Source organism: Talpa europaea (assembly GCF_964194135.1).
Source record: "Talpa europaea genome assembly, chromosome: 11".
NCBI lineage: Eukaryota > Metazoa > Chordata > Mammalia > Eulipotyphla > Talpidae > Talpa > Talpa europaea.
This window is the reverse complement of record NC_140078.1, coordinates 55,589,106-55,615,494: the sequence shown is the minus strand read 5'-3', so window position 1 is coordinate 55,615,494 and position 26,389 is coordinate 55,589,106. Positions and strand designations below refer to the sequence as shown.

Below are 26,389 nucleotides of genomic sequence, written 5' to 3'. Positions count from 1 at the left end.
CAAGAATTATCTGCAAAGAGAGGACCAAGATTCAGAGCTCGCTAGTGCTGATTCAGGGAGAGGCCAATGAACTTGGCCTAATAGACTTGGACTGATGGACTCCGACTGATAAACTTGGACTGACAATCCCGCCAGAAGGCGGAGGACCTTGGCAGGTTATGTTTTTTTTTTTTTTTTTTTGAGAATCTGGGGTTGGCCAGTGGGCCTTGATGGCCAAAAGCAGCCTGTGTATGCCCAGCAGCCAGGTGGAGGAGAAAAGCCAACTGAGAAGGCAAAAGCTGGTGCTGATGCTAAGTTTGGGAAGTCCTGAGTGGCTGTTATGCACTAATTAAGCTGAGGAAGGCCAGTGAGTCTCGTAAGATCACCTTTAGGTGATGCCCTGCTTGTTCTCGAGTGAGGGTGAGGAGCTGAGGAGCCTGTCCTTGGGGGATGGATGGGGAATGTGGCTTGGGGTGGAGCCCAAGCCAAATGTAGAGTTTATATCCAAGGATCCCCAACCCATGTGCTTGTGCAGTGGGTTGGCCTGAGTGCACGGGTCTATGTGTCGCACTTGTGGCTAGGAAAGCTGAGTGTTGGAGTGACAGCAGACAGAAACCCTAGGGTTGGGCGATTACCCCCCAACAGTAGAACAGAATCGCCAATCCCAGAGTGAGTGCATCCTGGGGTTGGATGCTGTGTGTGGCTTGTAGCCGAGACTACAGCCAGAGAAGGCCAGGAAGCCTGATGGCTCCTGGTGTGTTACAGTAGATGCCATGAGTGGTTCCCCTCCCTCGTATGAGCAGTGCCTTTGGCAGCAGATTTGGTGGCTCATCTGCTGGTACCAATAATTGTCTTTTGCCACTAAGTTGGGGCCCTGCCTGGACTTATTTGTGTTCTGTTGTATTTTGTTTCATATTGTGATGTATTTGCTTTTGTGGTCCATGGCTGCAGTGTTTATGTTTGCTAAGAAAACTGTATATATGAAGACTATATGGCAGAAAACCCTGAGGGGGTGGAAAAACCCTGTAGGGTAAGGAAAAATGTCAGGCTTTTCTGCCCTCCCGCCATCAGGATAGATGATGGATCCTTGCGGTCCTGAATGCATGCCTGATGGCGGGCACCTGGAGTAGGGTGTGGGCATAGGTATGGGATTCACCTGGGCTAAGACTGTGCTTCTAAGGGCGGTGTCACAGGGATGCCAGCAGAAGCTGAGAACGAACGGAAGCCGAGAGACAAGCAGAGAATGCCGGATAACCCAGAGAGAGTGAAGACTTGCTGGGGGCTGGGAGGCCTGCCAGCCTCCCGGCCCCCCAGCACCCCTGCCTGCTGTGTTGGGTAAATCCCAATAAAAGACCTGCAAAAAAAACCACTGAGGACTCTGACTCCTCCTTTACCTGGTCTGCTGGATCAGAAAACCTACACTGGTCCATTCCTGCCCTTACAGTCATCTACATTTAAAAACTTACATTTTAAAAACTGTGGATGGATGCTCAGATATAGATAGAACCTGGAATAGTTACTATTTGTACCAAAAACATTACAGTCCAAATTTTAACTCTTATCCTGTCCTTTAAAAAAATCCTGAGAGATTTGTATGATGTTGCCATTATAGCTATTAAAACGCATGTGTGAGATACCTTGTTGAAGCATGATTTTTTCATGCAGTTCTAATTAAATACTATATATTCTGCTTGAAATCCTGTGCATTAAATGTCAAAAAGAAAGTCTAGTCATATGTTCAAAAGATTGAGGGATAAAAAATTAACCACTTGGGGCCTCCCCGGTGGCACAGAGGTTAAGCCCTGAGCTGTGAAGCTGCCCACAGCCTCTGCAGTGCTGGTTTGATCCCCAGGCGCTGGGCGAGGGTCCCACGTGGCATGTAGACCTCTCCCGCCGTGCCCACTGCTCCCCTCAGCAGTGTACTTTGTCAGTCTGCCTGTTCTGTTCCCCGCTCTGGCTCTGGTGCATTCTCTCACCCTCCCGTGCTTCTGACTGTACCCAGTGCTTGTATAAATAAATAAATCTTTTTTAAAAAAGATAAAAATAAATTGAAAAAAATAACCGCTTGGTAATTAGCATCTTAGTAAAATTGTATTTCTTATTACATAAACCATATTTTGAGATATTTTTGTGCTCCTTAAAAAAATACTTCATACCTGAAATCTTTATAGATTTTTCTCTCCCCATTCCTGTTTTCCATATTTGGATGTGGGGGAGAAGTCCCTTACCTTAATATCATGTAATGGAAAACCATAAGGTGATGTTGACGTATTAGAAGGCAACCCTGCAACTTCCTGAAGTCACTGACATGACCCAGGGGTGAAAGACATGGGCTCCATGTTTAAAGAATCAAGAAAACTAATCATCAGTCCAAAAGCTTGAATTGAGCTACAGTGTCAGCAGTGTTATGTCATGATTCCATGCTTCTCTTCACTGGTGCATGCTTTTCTTTACCAAAACCTAAATTAAGGAGTAATTTGTAAACTACAGAGAAAAAATTGTCTTGATCTGAAATTGTTTTCATCCATGACTCTTTATGATACATGCTTGCTAATTTTCTTGATCTGCTCATCATTCATTACATATCTTGGAGGATGTCTGTGAATGGTGAATGTAAAATTCTAGCAGAAATAGTAAGGGCTTGATAAATGACAGCCATTATTTTTGTTGATACTGACATTTCCATCTTTCTGTGTCTTAAATGTATCTTCTGCAATGAATATTAGACTAGCATTTCAATGTAATTCAATTCAAATGCAGTGACTTTCTTGGACCCTGGTACTTCCTAGTGCTTTCTCTGGCCAACTTTGTACCACTTAAGAAAGTTACTTTACTCTGTTTCCTCAAATGTGAAATGGAAGGCAACGTAGTATCTAATCTTAGGGTCATGGGAAAATTAAGACAGTACAGGCAAAGTGTCCAGTATAAAGTTAATACTGAATTAATATTAACTGTAATTATTATCCCTTTAAAAATGACACTAGTGGTAATATTTGAGTTGCCTAAGTTTGCATTCTAGCCATACACTCTTGCTCTTCTAGTTTCCATTCTCAATATTGTCCCCTGGTGATGGCTTCTACTGATAAACTGTGTACAAATTCATTCTTTTTTTTTTTTTACCCTTTAAAAAATTATTTCCTAATAAGTTTTACTTAGCCTACAAAATACCAGCTATTCCTTTAAATTGGAGACAGATTTTTATATCTAGGTTCTGCTCTCCTGATAGCACTCAGCATCAGAATGCCTCCAAAAATATATTTATTTTATTTCATTAGTGACTTCAAAGCCCTTTAACAAACACGTGGCTGTGAGACCAATATCACAGTCGGAGGAATAAAGCAGTGGTTCTCAATATCAGCAGGTGTAAGAATCATCTGGTGTGCTTAAGAATGCCAGTTCATATTATTCTTCCAGATTAACTGAATCTTCAGTGGGATCCAGGTGTCTGTGTGTAATAGTCACCCTAGAACTGTACAGTCTAGTTCAGTAGCCCCCTGGCCACACATTGTTTGTCAGTTTGTCACAGACTGTTCAGGCTGCTAGAATAAAATACCACAGATGGGGTAGCTTATAGAGAACAACCATTTATCTTGCACAGATCTGGAGGTTCGAAATCTACAACGATGGTGGTAGCATGGTTTGGTGAAGGCCCCCTCTACATGTCAGATATCTCCTTGTATCCTCACAGAAGAGACAGAGAGGGAAGAATCACTTTGGAAACTCTTTGAGAAGAGTGCTGATCTCACATATGAAGGCTCTACCCTCACGACCTCAGTACCTCTCAAAAAATCTTGTCTCCTATGATCCCATACTATGATCTGTGAGAATGAGGACTTCAAAATATAAGTTTGGGGGAGCTATACACATGTTTTATTCAATTTATTTTCTTTCATAGTTTTTAATTTTTGTACAGTATTTTATTTCTCCCCTCAGGTGTAATTCATGTAGTTCTCCTACCACCAAAGCTCCTTTGATTCATCACCATAGTCCCTTGTGTTTTTTCCTCCCCTGTCTTGACTCCTCCACCTCCACCTCCTCAGCTGTGTGCCTTAGATTTATGGTCAGTTATGATAGCATGGATCTTTAATATTGAAATAAAATAAAATTTAAATCTAAATCCTCAGTCACACTCACCACATTTCATAGCATGTTCAATAGCAACATGTGCTAGTGATATGTTTCATCACAGCATGAAGTTTATTAGAAAGCCCTTTACAATATGGATGAACTGGATCCTTCTATGATACATTAAGAAATAAAGGAGTAGAGGCAGAGCCATAAAAACTCCTCCCACACAAGGTGATTCCAATTTGAAGAAACATAAATACTTACATCTTAATTATACTGGAAAACAAGTAACTACAACAGCAGAGGGAATATTGCAGCTACCATTTTGTGAAATAAATTATTGAAGGTCTCTCTCAGATATATCACAAACATTATTTCCTTCTAATTTCAAAAACTTCATTGAGTTGCTATTACTATTATTCATAGGATCTCAAGGCTAAGTAACTGACTGAGGGTCAATTAGAAAATGGTGAACCAGCTTGCAGCCCTGGTCTGATTCTAAGACTTGTTCTTACTGCTTCATCAACTGATTCTATCCATAGTAATTAAACTGATTTTACTGTCAGATGAAGTTGATGTTGCACTTTGAACTTGTTACTCACTCAAGAAAAGCGTGTTAAAGACTATCAATCTTATGGTCCTTAAGTCAAGGCTTAAATCCTCCCTTTCACTAACCTTCAGTCTGAGCCAAGTATCTCATCTCTGTGTTCCTGTAATCCTCTCTACTTTCTTATCTCTGTCATTGCATAATTCACTCTGGGATGAAAGTACTTGTTGTATTAGGCAAATCACTTTGTGATTTTCTTGAGGTTAAGAATTGAATCTTAGTTGTCAAAGTTTCCCAAATACCTGCTATTTGGTGATTGCAGATGCTTGGTGTATTTGTCATAGATGATCTCATTAAAGAGACAACCTTTGCTAATAAACTGAAAGATCTGCTAGACTGATGTAAATAGTCTCAAAATCTGCCAGGGACTATGCTAATGAACACCCTCCCCTGGAACAAAGTAGCCAAAAACAAAACAAAACAAAAATCTAATTCTGATCTAGAGTCCTATAGTTCCAACACTTAAGTTTATGTACTATATAATCCCTTTTAAATTTCCTGGTCTTCTCTCTCAATCTTCACATTTATGAAGAAATCCCCTTTCTGCTGACCGCTGCCAAATGCTTTAGCTTGAGCAACTGAATGTCTTATTTTTTATTTTTTAACAGATATGGTAATCTCAGGAGTGATGCATTTCAGCTTTAGCTTCATTGAAATAGTATCCCATTGCCATTCTGAAATTCACTGCTGAGTCAGCACCTCCATTACAATCTCTATTTTCCCGGGTTTCTAATTTGGCCATAAAAATTCACTCAGGGTAGAAATTTATCCTAGAATGTCTTGCTTCTGAAAGATATTTTTTTCAAGCCGAATCTCAAAGTACAGTGTATAATGTATGTGAACTATTGGGGAGTTTACAAACATTCGTGTGGAATTCTGAAATGTATCTGTAAGGCATTGTAACACGCTATATCCTGGAATGTTGACACTTCATCATGGACATGTCATCTGACAGGTTTTGAACACATTCTTTCCTCCCCTTTTGGGTAATTGCTTTGGGTATATTATGTAGAATAGTCCCAGTTTTTGTAAACTCAACAATTTCTCATTTTTGCAGAATCTCCTCTTTTACATTACACGCTATCCCCTTTCCAACTGCTTTAGCTCTTATTCAGCTTTTTCTTCACATTCATTCTCTTTGCTGTGTGTATGTGTGTGTGTGCGTGTGTATGTGTGTGTGAGAGAGAGAGAGAAAGAGAGAGAGAGAGTGTAAGATATCCTCTACAGGGCAAACTGAATTAATCCAGTTCTTATTAGTCAGCTCTCAAATATTTCTATATAATGACTTACCTACTTACAGATTGTAATCTGTTTTGCCTTCGATTCTACTTTTCCGAACTGGAATCTAAGTAATTTGACTATTTTCCTCACTCTAATACACATTTAGTAACTGTAGAGTTCATTGATCCTGTGAGGTATATTATTTTAAGAATGCATTTTGTCCCCCAAATTCCATAAAATTTACTGAAAGTTGGTTGTTTAAATGCTGCTCTATATAAGCCACTGCTTTGTAGTATCTGGCTGCCATCCTTCTATGTGGTATATAACACAGGCTGTCTGATCATACATGATCTCTTTGCACAGTTAAACATAGTGGATAGCAGGGAGGACTAAATTCAGGTCATGCATGATATGAAAACCCAAAAGAGAATTTGAAAATAGGAAATTCCTTAGACTTTTAGCTGTCCATATAGGTGCACAGAGAACCACTGACCATTAAAACTTTAGAATCTCACCTGCCTGATGAGTGACTCCAAATCAACCTCAAGCCTAACAGTAAAAAATACTGGTAAATTTGCTGCATAAGGTGGGAACACCAAAAGTCCTTTCAACCACCAACAGAACTGCCCCGTCACCAGCGTGAGACTCCCCTCCTCACAGATTCTGTCCACTCCCAAGTCTGTCAGAAGACCTGTATTTATTTTTTATTTATTTAAGATTAATTTATTTATTTTTACAAGCACTGGGAGAACACTGGAGAGCACTGGAGAGCACTGGAGAGCAGAGCAGGCAGACTGAGAAGTACACTGCTGAGGGGAGCAGCGGGCGACAGGAGAGGTCTGCCCGCCATGTGGGACCCTTGCCCGGTGGCCGGGGATTGAACCAGTGCTGCAAAGACTGCGGGCAGCTTCGCAACCCAGCGCTCAACCGCTGCACACCGGGGAGGCCCAGAAGACCTATATTTAGAAAAAGACCTCATAGGTTAACACTTTGATCTTAAACCGTCTCAGGATGAATAATTGTCTAACCAACTAGATTTTGATATAAAGTACATGGATGTTGGGCCTTCTTGGTGGCTCAAGGGGTTAAGCACAGCACTATGAAGCTGTCTGCAGCTACTGTAGCATGAGTTCAATCCCCACCCCCACCCCCAGGGAGCTACCCACATGGCACAGCAGACCCCTCCTGTCTCACCTGCTGCTCTCCTCAGCAGTGTATTTCAGTCAGTCTGCCTATTCTGTCTGTTCTGTCTCTGGTGAATCCTCTCACCCCCTGTACCCCTGGCCTATACTTGCTCTTGTATGCATAAATAAATCTTTTTTCCCCAAAGATTTATTTATACAAGCACTGGGGTACAGGCCAGAGGTGTGGGAGGGTGAGAGAATTCACTAGAGAAAGAGCAGGGAGCAGAACAGGTAGAAGGACCGAAAACACTGTTGAGGGGAGCAGCAGGCGAGACAGGAGAGGTCTGCCACACCATGTGTGTAGCTCCCTGGCAGTCTGGGAATCGAACCAGCACTGCAGAGGCTGCGGACAGCTTCACAGCACTGCATTTAATCCCTGCGCCACTGGGGAGGTCCATAAATAAATCTTAAAAAAAAAAAAATGAAGTACATGGATGTAGCTAGACAATAAGCTTAGATAGATTTATTTAAGAGCATTTACTCCATGTCAGGTATTTGGCTTTATTCTGTAGGTGCAGATGGTAAAGAAGATGTGGCCTTATTCCCAACTTGCCTAAACTACCCACAGTCTGTTGTGAACAGATATCTGACCAGCAGCCACTAGTAAACTTCATTATTAAAATAAAGTTTCATTGGGCCTCCCCAGTGGTGCAGAGGTTGAACGCTGGGCTGCGAAGCTGTCCGCAGCCTCTGTAGCGCCAGCTTGATCCCCGGCCGCTGGTGAGGGTTCCACATGGCACACAGACCTCTCCTGTCTCGCCCATTGCTCCCCTCAGCAGTGTATTTCGTCAATCTGCCTGTTCTGTTCCCCGCTCTGGTGAATTCTCTCACCCTCCCGCACTTCTGACTATATCCAGTGCTTGTATAAATAAATAAATAAATCTTTAAAATAAACAAATAAATAAATAAAGTTTCATTGCTTCAGTAAATATTCATTAAGTGCTGTATGTGTGCTGGACACTATTATAGACCGTGGAGATACAGTGGGATGAACTAAACAGACAAGGGCACTGCCTGCCTGCCTCTTAGGGAAGGTAGTCAATATATAAGTAGTTATGCTTGGGAAGCAAGTGGTTTTGTTTTGTGCACGGCTGTGTCCTTAATCTCTTATACAATGCCTAGAACATAGCTGTGTTCAGCAGATATTTGAGAACTAAAATGAAAATAATTATGAGTAAAACAAGGACTACTAGTGCTTCAAAAGTAGAGATATTTCACATGGCGAAGTGATCATTAAGGACTGAGGAGGGAATAGTTTATTCTGTCTACAAGGGTGAGAGAAATCTACTGACTTCAAACTGGTTGTAGGAGGTGGAATAGTAGAGATGGGAAAAGCATCAGTGCCAGGTAAAGGAGGGAAAATCAAATTAAAGACAAGTGTAAAAGACCATAATGCATTCCAGGTCCCGAAATTCAGTCTCAGACCCTAGAAAGGTAGATTGGCCTTATTTGGCAGGGACAAAGTTTTGCTTCCTATGGACATGAGGTACACATAAAGACTTGCAAAGTGGATCCAGAATCTGTCTGCATTTCAGGATAAGTCCTTTCTTTCCTGAGCCAGTTTTTGCTGCCATCATTGATGGTAGTTTTTCTTTCCTGTTATTAGTGTGTTTTGTCTCTCACCTCAGCCAGTCAGACAGCCTATCAACCCTTTGAGGCTTCTTTAGACCAAGCCTATTCAATGAACAGAGTTAAATCTTAATCTCCTTCATATTTAAATAGAAACTGAACAACTTCCTTTCATAAAGCCACCTTCCTGGAGCAGCCAAAGTGGTGCATCATGCAGTGGGTGAGAGGCCAACAGCGCAATCCATAACATAAAGAAAGTCGGCAGAGCCTGACTTCCCACATTAAAAATTAACAGTACAGTATGCAATACACAGCGAACCTGCCACACTCCTCCCTTGAGAGACTGGTAATGGGAGAAAACACCCCTCCCAGGAGAGTGGGAAAGGAACATTTTTGTACAGAGGTGCCAATTTAATCATCAGAGGGAAGTTCTGTATATCAAATGGAGGGCAGAGCTCCCTGGAAGAGGCTGGAGCATTAATTGCCCATTTGTGAGCCCTGAAATCCCCTTACAGGCTTATATAAAGGCCATGGGAAGTGCATCCGCCATGAAACCTTATAGAGTAGACGTGCAGTAAATATCTTCTGCATGATAAATAAGATCAAGGATGTAAATTGGCCAACTCTGGCAGATGCCTCCACAGTAACAATATTCTTAAAATTATTTGTGGAGATTTTACAGTTTATAAAAGCTTTCAAAAATGCTGCCATGTTTTTCTTTAACACTGGCTAGCACAAGAATTTTCACCATGTTTCAGAGGAATCCTAGGAAAATTAAGTGAGCAGCTCAAGATGACATGGGATATGAACAGAGTTCTGCTGGCTTAACAATAGGGTGTTCCTTCTATATTGTGAGTGCTTCATGTCCATGCAGCAATACTCTACTTCTCCAAGTGTGTTCTGAGATGACTGCTTCAGAATCACCTTGGAGGAGGGCCTCCCCTGGTGGCGCAGCGGTTGAGCGCTGGGCTGCGAAGCTCCCCACAGCCTTTGCAGCGCCAGTTCAATTCCTGGCCGCCTGTGAGGGTCCCACTTGGCACGCAGGACCTCTCCTGCCACCAGCTGTTCCCCTCAGCAGTGTACTTCATCAGTCTGCCTGTTCTGCTCCCTGCTCTGGCTCTGGTGAATTCTCTCACCCTCCCATGCTTCTGACTGTACCCATTGCTTGTATAAATAAATAAATAAATAAATAAATCTTAAAAAAAAAAAATCACCTTGGAGGAATTCAGATGCAGATTTAAAGATTTCCCTTAGTCAACCTCTCTGAATGTAAGTTCCCAGGAATCTGCATTTTAATAAGAGCACTAGAGTATCTTAGCACATAAAAATTTGAGAACCAGGATATCAAAAAATACCTTAGATCGGCTGATATTTAATGAAAGTTCTAGAAGTCTAAATGATTCCCTGGATAAAGCTTAAAAACAAAAAGTCATCAAGACATGGCATCGGTTTCCCCCAGAGTGAGTATCCAAGAGAATAAGAAAGAAGCTCCAGTCCTTTTATGACTTAGCTTCAAAAAAGAACCTCCATAAATATTTCTTTAAAAACTGCACTGTTAAACTTGGAAGTACTTAAACCTACTTTCAGTGTCGTTGGTCAAAAGACAAAATTCTCTACTTGTTCAGTTTTGACTTCAAATGTTCTGATTAATGTGTAAGTACTTATTATGATTTTAGAAATTTTTATCTCATTATTGGTCTATTAGATAACCTAAATAAAATGAACAAGTTCCCAAGATACAAGCTACTAAAACTGACTGAAGGAGAAACAGAATAACAAGTAAACATATTAAATTAGTAATCAAATAACTTCCCACAAAGAGCAACTCAGTCCTAGATAGTTTCAATATAAATAATCCTAACTTAAATATATATATGTGTATGTGTGTGTATATACACACACAGCAGTCCTTCACAATATCTTCTAAAAAAGGAAGATAGTGCTTCCCAACTCTGAGATCAGTATTATCCTGATATGAAACCAAAGACCTACATTACTTATGGATGTAGATACAGATATTTTTAATAAAGTAATAATAAACAGAATCCAGTAGCATGTAATAAGGTTAACAAATACATGACAAATTGGGATTTAGCCTTAGAATGCAGGCTTGGTTTAATGTACAAAAATCAGTATTATCACATCAGGAGAAATAAAAATATTTTCTATTTTCAGTTGACATGACTTTGATAGAGAAAATTCCTAAAGCATCCACTAAAAATCTGTTATAACTAATAAATGAGTTTGGCAAAATTTCAGGGAAAAAGTCAATACAAAATTCTGTTTCTATATAGTATTAATGAAATTAAGAAAGTAATTCCATTTACACTCACAATAAAAATAACAAAATATTCAGGAATAAATGTAACAAACGTAGTATAGTACTTGCACAGTGAAAATTTCTAAACGTGGAAAGGAATTAAATATTTAAAAATAGTACATGTCCATGATTGAAAGACATAGTATATATAATATACTATATAATTTGTTTAGTCTGTCAAAATACTACCTACTTTGTTGCAGAATTCAGCAGTCTAATCATACTTGGATTCCTACATTATACCCATTTAAAAATAAGTGATAATGTATTTTAGGACTAAATATAAGAGCTAACATTAGAAAAAAATATAGTAGTAATTTTTATGACCTTCTCTTTTGTGCTAGTTTCTTAGATATGATTCAAGAAGCGCAGGCAACCAATGAAAAAAAAGTACATTGTACTTTGTTGATAGTTTATTATTGTCAATAAACTTTAGTGTTTCAAAGGGAACCATCAGGAAAGTAAAAATATTTTCAAATCACACATCATCTATCTGATAAACGTCCAGTGTCAGAAATATACAAAGGACTCTTACAACTTAACAATGAAAATAACTCCATTTAAAAAGGGGTAAAGGAGTAGCCAACCTCAGAGGGGAAGAGTTCGGAGGCTTTGCAAGTAGCCAAGAAACTGAAACTGTTTGGGTTTTGCTGCAGCCACAGACTGGCAGGGCAGGGAACACAGGGGGCGACTCGGAGCCAGGCGTCTTGCTGAGATTGAGCTGGGGTGTAACATTCTCCTGGCATCTAGATATGTTCACCAACCCTGAAGCTCCTTGAGTCTCCTATTTTCTGGATTTTTATGGAGTCTTCATCACATAGAAGAGAACGATTATTAACTCTATTTCCAGTTCCTACCTTCTCGGAGTGAAGGATAGGGTGGGTTTAAAGTTCCACACTTTTGGGTGGGCGGAGCAACATGGCGGCGAGGAGACGCTGTGAGTAAGATCTCCCATTAAAAAAAGTTAATAGGGAGGAAAAGCGGCAGGTCCCAGTGAGAACTGGGACACGGAAGATAAACGGACGACTCCAGCAAACAGCCCAAAGAAGAAAGTTGCCATAAAAGAGGACGCGAGAAGGGAGGGAAGCGCAGAAAACTGCTCCCCTCCCCCGCCCACAGAGGCGGCACTCTCCGACCGGCAGAGAGGAGGGAAACAACAAACCAAAACGCCCAACAAGAAAAACGGACGCAGCAAGTGGGACTGTGAGTGGAAAGGAACTATTTCAGCCACCACACCCCGTGAACGGGAGCTGAGGCGAACCCTGCAGGATCCGCCGCAGAGGTGAGCTCCAGGTGCCATTAAAGAGAGCCCCGCCCCCCAGGAGGAGACCAGCACCAGCACACAGCCCAGGCCGCCCGGTAAGGTTGCGCGCGGAAAGCGGCGCGGAGCCAGACTGGATCGCAGCTGCCCAGGTCCCTGCGCCTGCGACCTAGGCTTGCGGGGAGACAGCGGAGGCCCTCCCTGAGTGAGCAGGAACAAGGCGCCCAGGCAGGGGAGCTGGATTCAAAAGGCGCCATTCCCGCACCACTGATCTGGGCTACAGCCCGCGTCCTGGAACTGAGGGCTTTGGAACTGAGACCCTGGGCACGAAATTAGGGGGAGACTGCGGAGGCCCTCCCTGAGTGAGCAGGAACAAGGCGCCCAGGCAGGGGAGCGGGATTCAAAAGGCGCCATTCCTGCGCCACTGATATGGGCTACAGCCCGCGTCCTGGAACTGAGGGCTTTGGAACTGAGACCCGGGGCGCGAAATTAGGGGCGTGGGTTCCCCACGACGGTGGGGCACAAGGCAGACACAGCACCCCAAAGCCGTTGAGGTGTACCCTACCATCCCCGCTCTGCTCCCTGTCCCACGGGGTGGAAAATCAGCTCCCCAAGGGCTCTAGGAGAGATCTCTGGCGCCACCTAGCGACTTGACCCCAGCACAGGCTACTGAAGGAGCTAGTGGCCAGCTGGGGAGTTAGCCCACACCAGGCCCCTTCCGAACAAGTAGTCTGAGCCCACAGGGAGAGCGAGCACCCACAGCCGGGGCAGACCAGGTGCGCAGAAGAGTGTGCCTGACACCGGACGCGCAGGGAGTGTGTCCCACATCACCATTTTAGAACAGGGACATTTCTTCAGTAAAGACTACCTGCAGAAGGCTTCCTCAGGAGCCAGAGGTGAGCGGGGGAAGTTCGCCCACGCCAGACCCCCTCTGGCCTGCAGTCCAAGCCCAGAGGGGAGCAGGAACCCACCGCCGGGGCAGACCAGGAGCACAGGGGAGTGTGTCCCCACATCGGCATTTTAGAACAGGGACCTTTCTCCAGTAAAGTTCGCTTGAAACTGACAGATGACTCCTGGAAGAACCAGAGGGGAACAGAGAAGCCCACCCAAGATGCCGGCCAGTCCCAACAACACAGTGTCCCAACGCATACGGCAAATTAGAAAACAGACAGTAGGGAGGAGAAGAACCACACGCAACCTAGCAACTCTCCAGAGAAAAAGCACACCACAAAAAGAAAGCCAGCCCCCAGATTGCAAAGACAATAACTTGGAAGAATTTCTGAGCCTTCCAGAAAGAGAATTTAAAATTGCCGTGATTAAAAAACTGACAGAAGTCATAAAGGAAAACAATGATAAGGGAAAAATAATCAACGATCAGAAGAATGCAATTGAGTCCCTAGAGAGGGAAAACAATGGTCAGAAGAAAGAAATTGAGTCCCTAAAGAGGGAAGTAAAAGAAATGCAGGAGATCAAAGAATTAATGGAAGAACTAAAGAATTCTGGGAAAAGCAATGAAAGCAGAATAGATGAAATGGAAGAACGAATAAGTAATCTTGAAGACACAGAAATAAAAAGAACCAAAACAGAAAAGGAAAGAGAAGTACGAAGGAAAAAGAACGAAGAAAGACTTCGGGAACTATCTGACTCCATGAGGAAAGGAAATATAAGAGTTATAGGAATACCAGAAGGAGAGGAGAGAGATGTAGGAACAGAGAAAATATTCAAAGAGATAATTGAAGAGAACTTCCCAAATGTGAAGAAGGAGCTGAAAATTGATATACAAGAAGCAAGAAGAACACCAAACTTCCACGACGAAAGGAAAAATACAGCAAGACACATAATAGTAAAGCTCCCAAGAATCCAGGACAAGGAAAAAATAATGAAGCTGGCAAGAGGGAAGAAACAGATAACATTCAAAGGAAAACCAATCAGGCTGACATCAGACTTCTCCGAAGAAACACTACGGGCAAGGAGAGAGTGGAGGGACATAGTCAACAGACTCCAAGAAAACAGATGCCAACCAAGAATACTCTATCCCGCAAAGCTCTCCTTCCTCTTTGAAGAAAGAATATGGACCTTCCCAGACAAACAGAAACTCCGGAATTTCATTGCAACTAAACCCCCACTCCAAAAAATACTACAAGGAGTCCTAAAGCCAGAACCTCAGAGGGATGAATAACAATGAAAGAAGGCCAAAAAAAAAAAAAGTTATTAAAAGAATAAATAAATAAAATCAAAGGAAAGACAAACACAATGGCAAATACAGATGTTAACATATCAATATTAACTCTAAATGTAAATGGACTAAACTCTTCAATAAAAAGACACAGAGTTGCAGCCTGGATTAAGAAACAAAACCCAACCTTTTGCTGTCTCCAGGAAACACATTTAGCTACAAAAGATAAAAATAGGCTCAAAGTTAAAGGATGGAAAACAATCCTACAAGCAAATGGACCAAAAAAGAAAGCAGGAACAGCTATACTTATATCAGATAAAACAGATTTCAAACTCAAAAAGATAAAAAGAGACCCCAATGGTCACTACATTATGATCAAGGGGACAATACTTCAAGAAGAAATAACACTCATTAACATATACTCACCAAACGAAGGAGCACCAAAATATATCAGACAACTGTTGTCCTCTCTGAAAACAGACATAAGAGAAAACACATACGTAGTGGGAGACTTCAACACACCACTATCAACAATGGATAGATCAACAAGACAAAAAATAAGTAAAGAAACCAAAGCTCTAAATAAGGACCTAGAGCAATTAGGCTTAACAGACATCTATAGAACACTAAACCCCAAAAAAACGGAGTACACATTTTTCTCAAGCGCACACGGATCATTCTCCAGGATCGATCACATACTGGGGCACAAGACAAACATCAACAGATACACCAAGATTGAAATCATATCAACCATCTTTTCTGACCATGAAGGCATCAAACTAGAAATAAACCATAAAAAGAAGGCAAGGAACTTTCCTACCTCATGGAGATTAAAAACTACACTACTGGAAGACCATTGGACTAATGAGGAGATCAAAGAAGAAATTAAAAAATTCTTTGAATTGAACGACAAGGAGGACACCAATATCCTAAATGTATGGGATGCAGCAAAAGCAGTAATAAGAGGAAAATATATAGCAATAGAAGCTCACATCAAGAAACAAGAAAGAACGCAAAGAAACAACCTAATCTCGAAGCTCAAAGATCTAGAAAAAGAACAACAAAAAAACCCCAAAACCAGTAGAAGAAAAGAAATAATAAAAACCAAAGCAGAAATAAATGAAATTGAAACTAAAAAAACAATCCAAAAGATCAATGAAACCAAGAGCTGGTTCTTTGAAAAAATCAATAAAATAGACAAACCCCTAGCCAGGCTCACAAAGGAAAAAAGGGAGAAAGCACAAATAAACAGGATCATCAATGAAAAAGGAGAAATCACAACGGACACAGCAGAAATCAAAAGAATAATCAGTAACTACTATGAACAGTTATATGGAAACAAGTTTAACAATCTAGAGGAGATGGACAAATTCCTACAACTCTACAAGCACCCAAAGCTAGATAAAGAAGAAATAGAACACCTAAACAGACCAATTACAATTAGCGAAATTGAAATGGTAATAAAAAACCTCCCCAAAAACAAAAGCCCAGGACCTGATGGATTTACAAATGAATTCTACCAAACATTCAGAGACAAATTAGTGCCTATCCTTCACAAACTCTTCCAAAAAATTGAGAAGGAAGGGACAATACCAAACACGTTCTATGAAGCCAACATTACACTAATACCAAAACCGAACAAGGACAACACAAAAAAGGAAAACTACAGGCCAATCTCCCTAATGAACACTGATGCAAAAATCCTCAATAAAATTTTAGCTATCAGAATCCAACAATGTATCCATAAGATAATTCATAACGACCAAGTTGGATTCATTCCAGGGGCACAAGGATGGTTTAACATCCGAAAATCAATCAACGTTATCCAACACATCAACAAAAAGAAATATAAAAACCATATTATAATATCAATAGATGCTGAGAAAGCTTTCGACAAAGTGCAACACCCATTCATGATAAAAGCCCTTGAAATTCTTGGGATACAAGGAACATACCTCAACATCATAAAGGCCATATATGACAAGCCAACAGCCAGTATCATTCTCAATGGTGAAAAGCTGAAAGCAATTCTATTAAGATCTGGAACAAGACAAGGATGTCCACTCTCACCATTGCTTTTCAATATAATACTGGAAGTCCTAGCCAGGGCAATAAGACAAGAGAAAAACATCCAAGGAATCCAAATAGGAAAAGAAGAAGTCAAACTATCACTATTTGCAGACGATATGATATTATACATAGAGAACCCCAAAAACTCCACAGAAAAGCTAATTCAACTCATCAATCAGTTCAGTAAAGTGGCAGGATACAAAATCAACACGCAAAAGTCAGTAGCCTTCCTATACACAAACAATAAATCTGAAGAAGAAGAAATCAAAAAGACCATCCCTTTTGTTATTGAAACAAAAAAAATCAAATATTTGGGAATAAATCTAACAAAAGAGGTAAAGGACCTATACAAAGAAAACTATAAAACACTGTTAAAAGAAATAGAAGAAGACACAAAGAAATGGAGAGACATCCCCTGCTCATGGATTGGAAGAATAAACATTATTAAAATGGCCATCCTTCCAAAAGCAATATACAGATTCAATGCTATTCCAATCAAAATTTCAATGTCATTCTTCAAAGAAATAGAACAATTATTGATGAATTTCATATGGAATCACAAAAGACCCCGAATAGCCAAAGCTCTCCTGAAAAAAAAAGAAGGGAATGGAGGCATCAGACTCCCAGACTTCAAACTATACTACAAAGCCATAATCATCAAAACTGCATGGTATTGGAACAAGAACAGACATACAGACCAATGGAATCGAATAGAAAATCCAGAAATAAACCCACAGATTTATGGTCAACTAATCTTTGACAAAGGAGCAAAGAATATGCATTGGAGCAAAGAAAGTTTGTTCAATAAATGGTGCTGGGAAAACTGGGTCGCTACATGCAAAAGAATGAAGCTTGACCACCACCTCACACCATACACAAAAATCAACTCAAAATGGATTAAAGAACTAGACATAAGACCTGAAACCATAAAATATATAGAAGGAAATATAGGCGAAACACTACGTGATTTGCACATCAAAGACATCTTTACAGACACATCACCCAAAGCAGTGATAGTGAAGGCAAAGATAAACAGCTGGGACTACATCAAATTAAAGAGCTTTTGCACAGCAAAAGAGACAATAACAAAAACAAAGAGAAACCCCACCAACTGGGAGAACATTTTTGCACCCAACACTAATGATAAAGGACTGATCACAAAAATCTGCAAAGAGCTGATGAGACTCAACAACAACAAAGAAAGTAATCCAGTCAAAAAATGGGCAGAAGAGCTTAAAAGAAACTTCTCTGAAGAGGAAATGCAAATGGCCAACAGGCATATGAAAAAATGTTCAACATCACTTGTCATCAGGGAAATGCAAATCAAAACTACCATGAGATACCATCTCACACCAGTGAGAATGGCACATATTAAAAAAACTAGCAACAACAAATGTTGGCGAGGGTGTGGAGAAAAAGGAACTCTTCTGCACTGTTGGTGGGAGTGCAAACTGGTCCAACCACTGTGGAAAGCTGTGTGGAGATTTCTGGACCTACTAAACATAGAGCTTCCATATGATCCAGCAATTCCACTCCTAGGTATTTACCCAAAGGACACAGAAACATCAATTCCAAAGAACACCTGCACCCCTATGTTTATAGCAGCACTGTTTACAATAGCTAAGCTTTGGAAACAACCCAAATGCCCAAAAATAGATGACTGGATCAAGAAGATGTGGTACATATATACCATGGAATATTACTCAGCATTCAAAAAAGATAAACACATGCAATTTGCAGCAACATGGATGGCGCTGGAAGGGATCATGCTCAGCGAAATAAGCCAAAAAGAAAAAGAAAAATACCGGATGGTCTCACTCATAACAGGAATCTAGAAAACTTAAATAAGGGACCAGGAAAATGAATAACTATAAGAAAGTGAAAATCAAAATCAACAAAAAACTATGAACCAGAGACACTTTTAGGGGGGCGGGGGTGGGAGGGGAGGGATTGGGGTCAGAATGGGGGGGCTGCAATTGTATGGGGAATATAACAATAAAATTTATAAAAAAAAAAAAATAAAGTTCCACACTTTAAAAAAAAAAAATAAATAAAAATGGGTAAAGGATTTGAATAGATATTTTTTTCAAATAAATTCACAAATGATCTCCAAGCACAAGGAGAGATGCTCTAAGTTATTAGTCACTAGGGAAACAGGAGCTCAAATCACAATGAGATGCTACCTTACACATACCTAGGTGGCTAAAATAAAAGGAAAGACAATAGCATGTATTGGAAAGATGTAGAAAAAGTGAAACCCTGGGCCTCCTTGGTGGTGCAAGGGGTTAAGTCTCAGCACTATGAAGCTATTGGCAGCCATTGCAGCATAAGTTCAATCCCTAGTTAGGGAGCTAACCCACATGATGCAGCAGACCTCTCCTGTCTCACCCACTGCTCCCCTCAGCAGTGTATTTTAGTAGATCTGCCTTTTCTGCTCCCCACTCTGTCTCTGGTGAAACCTCTCATCCCCCCATACCTCAGGCCTATACCCCAGCTCTTATATGCATAAATAAATAAAATAAATATTAAAAAGAACTCAAAACCTCATATATTCACATATTTTTGGTTGGAATATAAAATAATGCAGACAACTTGGAATAAAGTTGGTAGTTCCTTGAAATACTAAACATACAGTTAACATAAAATCAGAAATTCTGCTACTTGATATATATCTAAGACATCTGAAAACATACATTCAGATGAAATTTTGTGTACAGAATTTTGTATCAGAATTATTCATGATAGCCAAAGGGTGTAAACACCTAAAGGTTTCATCAAATGTTGAATCGATAAAACATGTTTTTTTACATGGAAGGGGTTGTAACTTCACCATGAAATAAAGTGTTCCTACATGCTATACCATGCATCCACCTCAAAATTATTATATTAAAAAGGCAGAGTCAACTAATAATATTGCATAATATATTATTCCTTTTATATGAAATGTTCAGAAATAGGCAAATCCACAGACAAAGAAAATATATTAGTGGTTTTCAGGGCCTAGGGGTAGGAGGAATAGGGAGTGAGTAGAGTAATTGATAGGGAGTTTCTTTGGTGGGTAATAAAGAGGTCCAAAATTAGCAGTGATGTTTGCACAATTCTAAATTTATTAACAAACAGAATCATACACTTTACATCATTAAGTTTTATGGTATTTGGCCTTGTCTCAACAAAGATGTTATTTTCAAGAGAAAAAAACTTTCCAATTCTTATGTCTTCCAAGCTATAAAACTTAATTTAGGTTAAGTGTATCAATCTAAGGAAGCAGAACAAAGTTATGAAAGCATTGTCCTGGCATGTACATGGGGAAAAATGCTTTACTTACATTTGCAATATATCAATATAATTGTTATCAGTTGAGGCATTGCTGGTGAACACAACTAGAATTCTTGTTCCATCTCTGATTTGTTCTTGGTGACAAATTATTTCATGGTTTAGAGTAAAATGTTGAATTAAACCAGTGATGGTACAATCTAGTCCAGAGTATTATCCTCAGGCATCTTAGAAGGTAGCATACAGTGGAGGGCATCAGAGGTCAAGATACCACGGGAACCAATATAGCCATTCAAAAGCCACTTTGCAACTAAAGCAAATGTGATTGCGCCTATTTTATATATATTTTTCAGTATTCTGTTTAACTAAAAAAAATATATACAACTCTCCAGAGTAGATGAAGTCTGAAGTGCTTTTCAGTTCATCACTTCTAAGTCTCTATATGGGATTTTTCTATTTAAATCCAGTTCTCTGCTTTTAAATATTTTCCTTGAAACCCTCACATTTCCCCTTCCCCCACAATTACATCATCCCTGAAAGGTAAAGTATAACTATCTGAATTAACACAAAATTTGAGGAGATAGGATTCTGATTAGTGTTGTTGTATCACTACATTTCATTTGCTATAAAGTCAAAGTTGTGAATACACAGTCATTCAAAAGCCACTTTGCAAATACTTGAGTGATAATTTGCACCTAGAAATATGTGTTTTCTGGAAAGTTGGAAATAAGATTCCTCTAATAAAAAGGACAGATTGCATATTCAATTCTGTAGTACACCTAAGTGACCTTTTCACATTCCCATGATTGTTGATATTTTTAATCTTCTAGTACAATTCAATAACGGTACAATTTTTTAAGTGCATCCTCCAAGCTTACTAACATTGTGTGTGTTTATTGTATTGTCTTAAGAGTAGAAACTCAAAGCAATAGTCATAGAACATGGGTTGATATTTTCTGCTAAGCTTTTTCATGTCATGTCAGGAGCTCAGGAACTCTTGAGTCAACCCTCCTCATAACTTTCCTTAAAAACAATGAAATATAGGTCCTCTCTGGTGGCACAGGGATTAAGTCTCAGCACTGTCAAGTTATTGCCAGCCACTGTTGAATGAGTTTGATCTCAGACAGGGAGTAAACCCATATGGCACAGCAGACCCCTGCTGTCCCACCCTCTGTCCCCCTCAGCAGGGTATTTCAGTAGATCCACCGTTCTGCTCCCCACACAGTCTGTGCTGAATCCTCTCACTCCCCCCTACACCTCTCGCCTTCACCCAGTTATTGTATACATAAATACATAGTACACATCTTTAAAAAAACAATGAAATATCTTTTGGTTGCAAAAGAGTTAATCATCTTGTGTCATGAAACTTGAAAGAAAATGAAGAGAGCCAGAGAAATGGTACATTTCCTGGTAGGCCTGGTAAGGTGACTTTGTTTTATTTTAGTCAGATTTTAAATATGTCAGGGTCTGTATTTAAATAGAGTATTTTTGAAAATCCCAAACACTTAAACTTGTGTGACTCCAGACTCATTTTCCTTTGAGAATACATTTAAAGAATGGGGCATGTCAATTTACAAACATTTGTTCCATGTTACTTTTTTTATTATTTATTTTATATAATTCTTATATCATTTTCATCTTTGCACAATGTATGCATTTTCATTATGGTTATATTCCCCATACAATCGCACCCCCCCTTATTTTGACTCTAGTCCTTCCTTTCCCCGCCCCCCACACCCCCATAGTTTGTCTCTGGTTTATAGTTGCTTGTTGATTTTGATTTTTACTTTGTATTGATTAGTCTTTTTCCTGGTATCTTATTTAGGTTTTCTAAATTCCTGCTCTGAGTGAGACCATCGGTATTTTTCTTTTTCTTTCTGACTTATTTTGCTGAGCATGATCCCTTCTAGCTCCATCCATGTTGCTGCAAACTGCATGTGCTTATCTTTTTTTGATTGCCAAGTAATATTCCATTGTGTATATGTACCACATCTTCTTGATCCAGTCATCTATTTTTGGGCATTTGGGTTGTTTCCATAGCTTAGCTATTGTAAATAGTTGCTATAAACATAGGGGTGCAGGTGCCCTTTGGAATTACTGTTTCTGTGTCATTTGGGTAAATACCTATTAGTGGAATTGCTGGATCATATGGAAGCTCTATGTTTAGTAGGTCAAGAAATCTCCACACAGCTCTCCATTGTGGTTGGACCAGTTTGCACTCCCACCAGCAGTGCAAGAGAGTTCCTTTTTCTCCACAAGCTCGCCATCATTTGTTGTTGCTAGTTTTTTTAATATGTGCCATTCTCACTGGTGTGAGATGGTATCTCATTGTAGTTTTGATTTGCTTTTCCCTGACTGCAAGTGATGTTGAACATTTTTTCATATGCCTGTTGGCCATTTGCATTTCCTCTTTGGAGAAGTTTCTTTTTAGCTCTTCTGCCCATTTTTTGACTGGGTTATTTGCTTTGTTTTTGTTGAGTCTCTTCAGCTCTTTGTAGATTTTTGTGATCAGTCAACATTGATTTTTAACCTAATTAATTCTCTTCACTGCTATTGTTTGTCTGCTGCATCCCATACATTTAGGAAATTGGTGTCCTCCTTGTCATTCAACTCAAAGAATTTTTTAATTTCTTCTTTGATCTCATTAGTCCAGTGGTCTTCCAGTAGTGTGGGTTGCAATCTCCATGAGGTAGGAGAGTTCCTTGCCTTCTTTTTATAGTTTATTTCTAGTTTGATGCCTTCATGGTCAGAGAAGAAGTTTGGTATGATTTCAATCTTGGTGTATCTGTTGATGTTTGTCTTGTGTCCCAGTATGAGATCGATCCTGGAGAATGATCCGTGTGCACTGGAGAAACATTTGTACTCAGATTTTTTTTGGGTTTAGTGTTCTATAGATGTCTTTAAGCCTAAGCACTCTCGATCCTTATTTAGAGCTTTAGTGTCTTTACTTATTTTTTGTCTCATTGATCTACCCATTGTTGATAGTAGTGTGTTGAAGTCTCCTACTACATATGCATTTTCTCTGATGTCTGTTTTCAAAGATGATAATGGTTGTCTGATATATTTTGGTGCTCCTTCATTTGGTGAGTATATGTTAATGAGTGTTATTTCTTCTTGAAGTATTGTCCCCTTGATCATAGTGTAGTGACCGTTGGGGTCTCTTTTTACCTTTTTGAGTTTGAAATCTGTTTTATCTGATATAAGTATGGCTGTTCTTGCTTTTTTTTTGGTCCATTTGCTTGTAGGATTGTTTTCCACCCTTTAACTTTGAGTCTATTTTTATCTTTTGTAGCTAAATGTGTTTCCTGGAGACAGCAAAAGGTTGGGTTTTGTTTCTTAATCCAGGCTGCAACTCTGTGTCTTTTTATTGAAGAGTTTAGTCCATTTACATTTAGAGTTAATATTGATGTTAGCATCTGTATTTGCCATTGTGTTTGTTTTTCCTCTGGTTTTACTTATTTATTCTTTTAATAACTCTTTTCTTTTGGCCGCCTTTCGTTGTTATTCATCCCTCTGTTGGCTCTGGCTTTAGGACTCCTTGTAGTATTTTTTCGAGTGGGGATTTAGTCATAATGAAATTCCAGAGCTTCTGTTTGTCTGGGAAGGTCCTTATTCTTTCTTTCTTTTTTTTTTTAAGAGGCATGTATTTTTATTTATTTATTTGTTTGTTTGTACATGCACTGGGTACAGTCAGAAGCGCGGGAGGGTGAGAGAATTCACCAGAGCCAGAGCGGGGAGCAGAGCAGGCAGAAGGACCGAAGTACACTGCTGAGGGGAGCAGCGGGCGGCAGGAGAGGTCTGTGCACCATGTAGGACCCTCCTCCGGTGGCCAGGGAGCAGCCGGAGATCGAACCAGTGCTGCAGAGGCCGTGGGCAGCTTCGCAACCCAGCGCTCAACCGCTGCGCCACTGGGGAGGCCCTCCTTATTCTTTCTTGATAGAGGAGGGAAAGCTTTGCAGGATAGAGTATTCTTGGTTGGCATTTGTTGTCTTGGAGCCTGTTGACGATGTCCATCCACTCTCTCCCTGCCCATAGTGTTTCTTCAGAGAAGTCTGATGTCAGTCTGATTGGTTTTCCTTTGAATGTTATCTGTTTCTTTCCTCTTATCAGCTTCATTATTTTTTCCTTGTCTTGGATTCTTGGGAGCTTTACTATTATGTGTCTTGCTGTATTTTTTCCTTTTGTCAGGGAAGTTTGGTGTTCTTCTTGCTTCTTGAATGTCTATTTTCAGCTCCTTCATGCTTGGGAAGTTCTCTTCAATTATTTCCTCGAATATTTTCTCTGTTCCTACATCTCTCTCCTCTCCTTCTGGGATTCCTATAACTCTTATATTTCCTTTCCTCATGGAGTCGGATAGTTCCCGATGTCTTTCTTCGGTCTTTTTCCTTTGTACTTCTCTTTCCTTTTCTGTTTTGGTTCTTTTTATTTCTGTGCCTTCAAGAGTACTTATTCATTCTTCCATTTCATCTATTCTGCTTTCATTGCTTTTCCCAGAGTTCTTTAGTGCCTCCATTGATTCTTTGATCTCCTGCATTTCTTTTACTTCCCTCTTTAGGGACTCAATTTCATTCTTTTGATCATTAATTATTTTTCCCACGTCATTTTTTACTTTCTTCAGATTTTTAATCATGGCAATTTTAAATTCTCTTTCTGGAAGGCTCAGAAGTTCTTCCAAGTCACTGTTGTTTGCAATCTGGTGGGTGGTTTTCTTTTTGTGGTGTGTCTTTTTCCTTTGGAGTTGCTAGGTTGCATGTAGTTTTTCTTTTCCCTGCTGCCTGTTTTCTAATTTGCTGTATGCGTTGGGACACTGTGTTGCTGGACCTGGCCGGCATCTTTCTGGTGTGCTCTTTGTGGGATTTCGGAAACTGGTGGTCCAAATGAGTCAAATACTGTTATGCCAGAAGTCTAGTGAGGCGGTGGTACTCTGAGTATGTTAATGGTCACTGTTACAGAATATCTCCTCCTGTGTTTAATTACAAAGGTGTGTCTTGAAGTCCCACAAAATTCCCTGGAGGTGGGGCAGCTGGATTGCACTCTGGGTTCCAAATCACTGGATCCCCTTCTGGGCTCCGACTTCCTGCCAGGCGGGACCAGGTTTGTGGGTGCCTTCAGCTCACATCTGACTGCATGGGAAGCCTTCTGCCAGTTTCAAGCAGTCTTTATTGAAGAAAGGTCCTTGTTCTAAATGGAGATGCAAAGACGCACTTCCCTGCGTGCCAGGTCTCTCATGCTACTTTTTTTATCTTCTTGCATTAACTTTGATATTTCTTAGGATACTAGAGGGTGTGTCATAATGGCTTTTTCTTTTCTTTTTTGCCTTTCTTCATGGTTTATTTAGTCCATTCCCTTCATTTACAAAGAAATTGATTTTTATAAGCTTAATAAAAAGTATATTACCATTACTCAATGTTTAGAAAAGAAAGTTTTAGGATATTTAATTGAAATTTAATTGAAAACAATTAATTGAAAACAATTAAACAATATTTAATTGAAAACAATCTCTGTGCCACCGGCCCTTTGTCTGGGTGACATCTTTCAGTGATATAACTGGCTGTCTTTACTCCCACGTGGCTGTGGATATTAGTGGTCATTGTTGGGCCCTTGGGGAAACTGGTAACTGGGCTGGAAATATTCTGTATCCACCAGAAGGAGAAATGCGTGGAGTTTAAAGCCATTTTAATTGTGAACATCCACTTGCTCCTGCTGATGTTTGAAGTCCTGGTCTGTGATAGTATGGAGAGAGGAAGCCATTTCTGGCTTCTGGTCTTCATGCTTCTCTTCTTTGTGTCCCCGGTGTCTGTGGCAGCCTGTGTCTGGGGCTCTCAACATGACACTTCCCTGGAGTTAGAAACTTGGTGTTGTCTACATTCTCTTATATTCATTGCCTTAAGACTGGACAAGATCACCCACTGGCCCTGGCTTGTGCCCCTGTGGATTCTCCTGCCTTTCTGCGCCTGCTGGACCTGTACTCCATAGTGGGTCTGTCCTGTTTCTGTGCTCCTTATATGGGATTGCAGAGCAGCAGAGGATGTGCACTGTGGCACCCAGCTGGATGACCATTGTCATGCCTTTTTTTTTTTTTTAAGATTTATTTATTTATTTATACAAGCACTGGGTACAGTCAGAAGCATGGGAGGGTGGGAGAATTCACCAGAGCCAGAGCGGAGAACAAAATAGGCAGACTGACGAAATACACTGCTGAGGGGAGCAGCGGGCGGCGCGGCAGGAGAGGTCTGTCGCGCCATGTGGGATCCTTGCCGGCGGCCAGGGATTGAACTGGCGTTGCAGAGGCTGCAGGCAGCTTTGCAGCCCAGCACTCAACTGCTGTGCCACTAGGGGAGGCCGTGTCATGCCTTTTGAGAGCCTGCTGGTTCACAATCTGGATGGCCATAATGCCTTCCCATGTATCTCTATTTGTCCCCCTCTGGCTGTCCTCAATCGTTCTGATGGTAACCACATTTGAACCGAAGCAGGGACTTACTGGTGGTTTGGGATTTGAAAACTTCTGCCAGTTCCTTCTGGAAATCTTCCCATTTTTGAGAGAGTACAGGAATACTTTCAATGCCTTTCATCATGAAGACTGATACTTTCCAGAGTCCAGGAAAGTGTATCCTCCTACCTCCCAAATTAAACATGAGATGGACCAGTGTTCCTCCCTACC

The 26,389-nt window shown here is 40.4% G+C and overlaps 1 protein-coding gene and 1 pseudogene across 2 annotated transcripts in view; both read left to right on the top strand.

Moving 5' to 3' along the window:
* The window catches only part of LOC311179356 (transmembrane protein 185A-like), a 70,576-nt pseudogene extending 44,264 nt beyond the window's left edge, over nucleotides 1–26,312 (top strand). Inside the window, exons 2-3 of the transcript in view lie at nucleotides 25,313–25,789; nucleotides 26,065–26,312. The product of the transcript in view is annotated as a transmembrane protein 185A-like (transcript). The remainder of the gene's footprint in view (nucleotides 1–25,312; nucleotides 25,790–26,064) is intronic.
* TAFA1 (TAFA chemokine like family member 1) overlaps nucleotides 1–26,389 on the top strand; it is a gene marked incomplete at both ends in the record, with an annotated part of 502,429 nt that overhangs the window by 156,094 nt on the left and 319,946 nt on the right. The gene's annotated exons all lie outside the window — the stretch shown is intronic.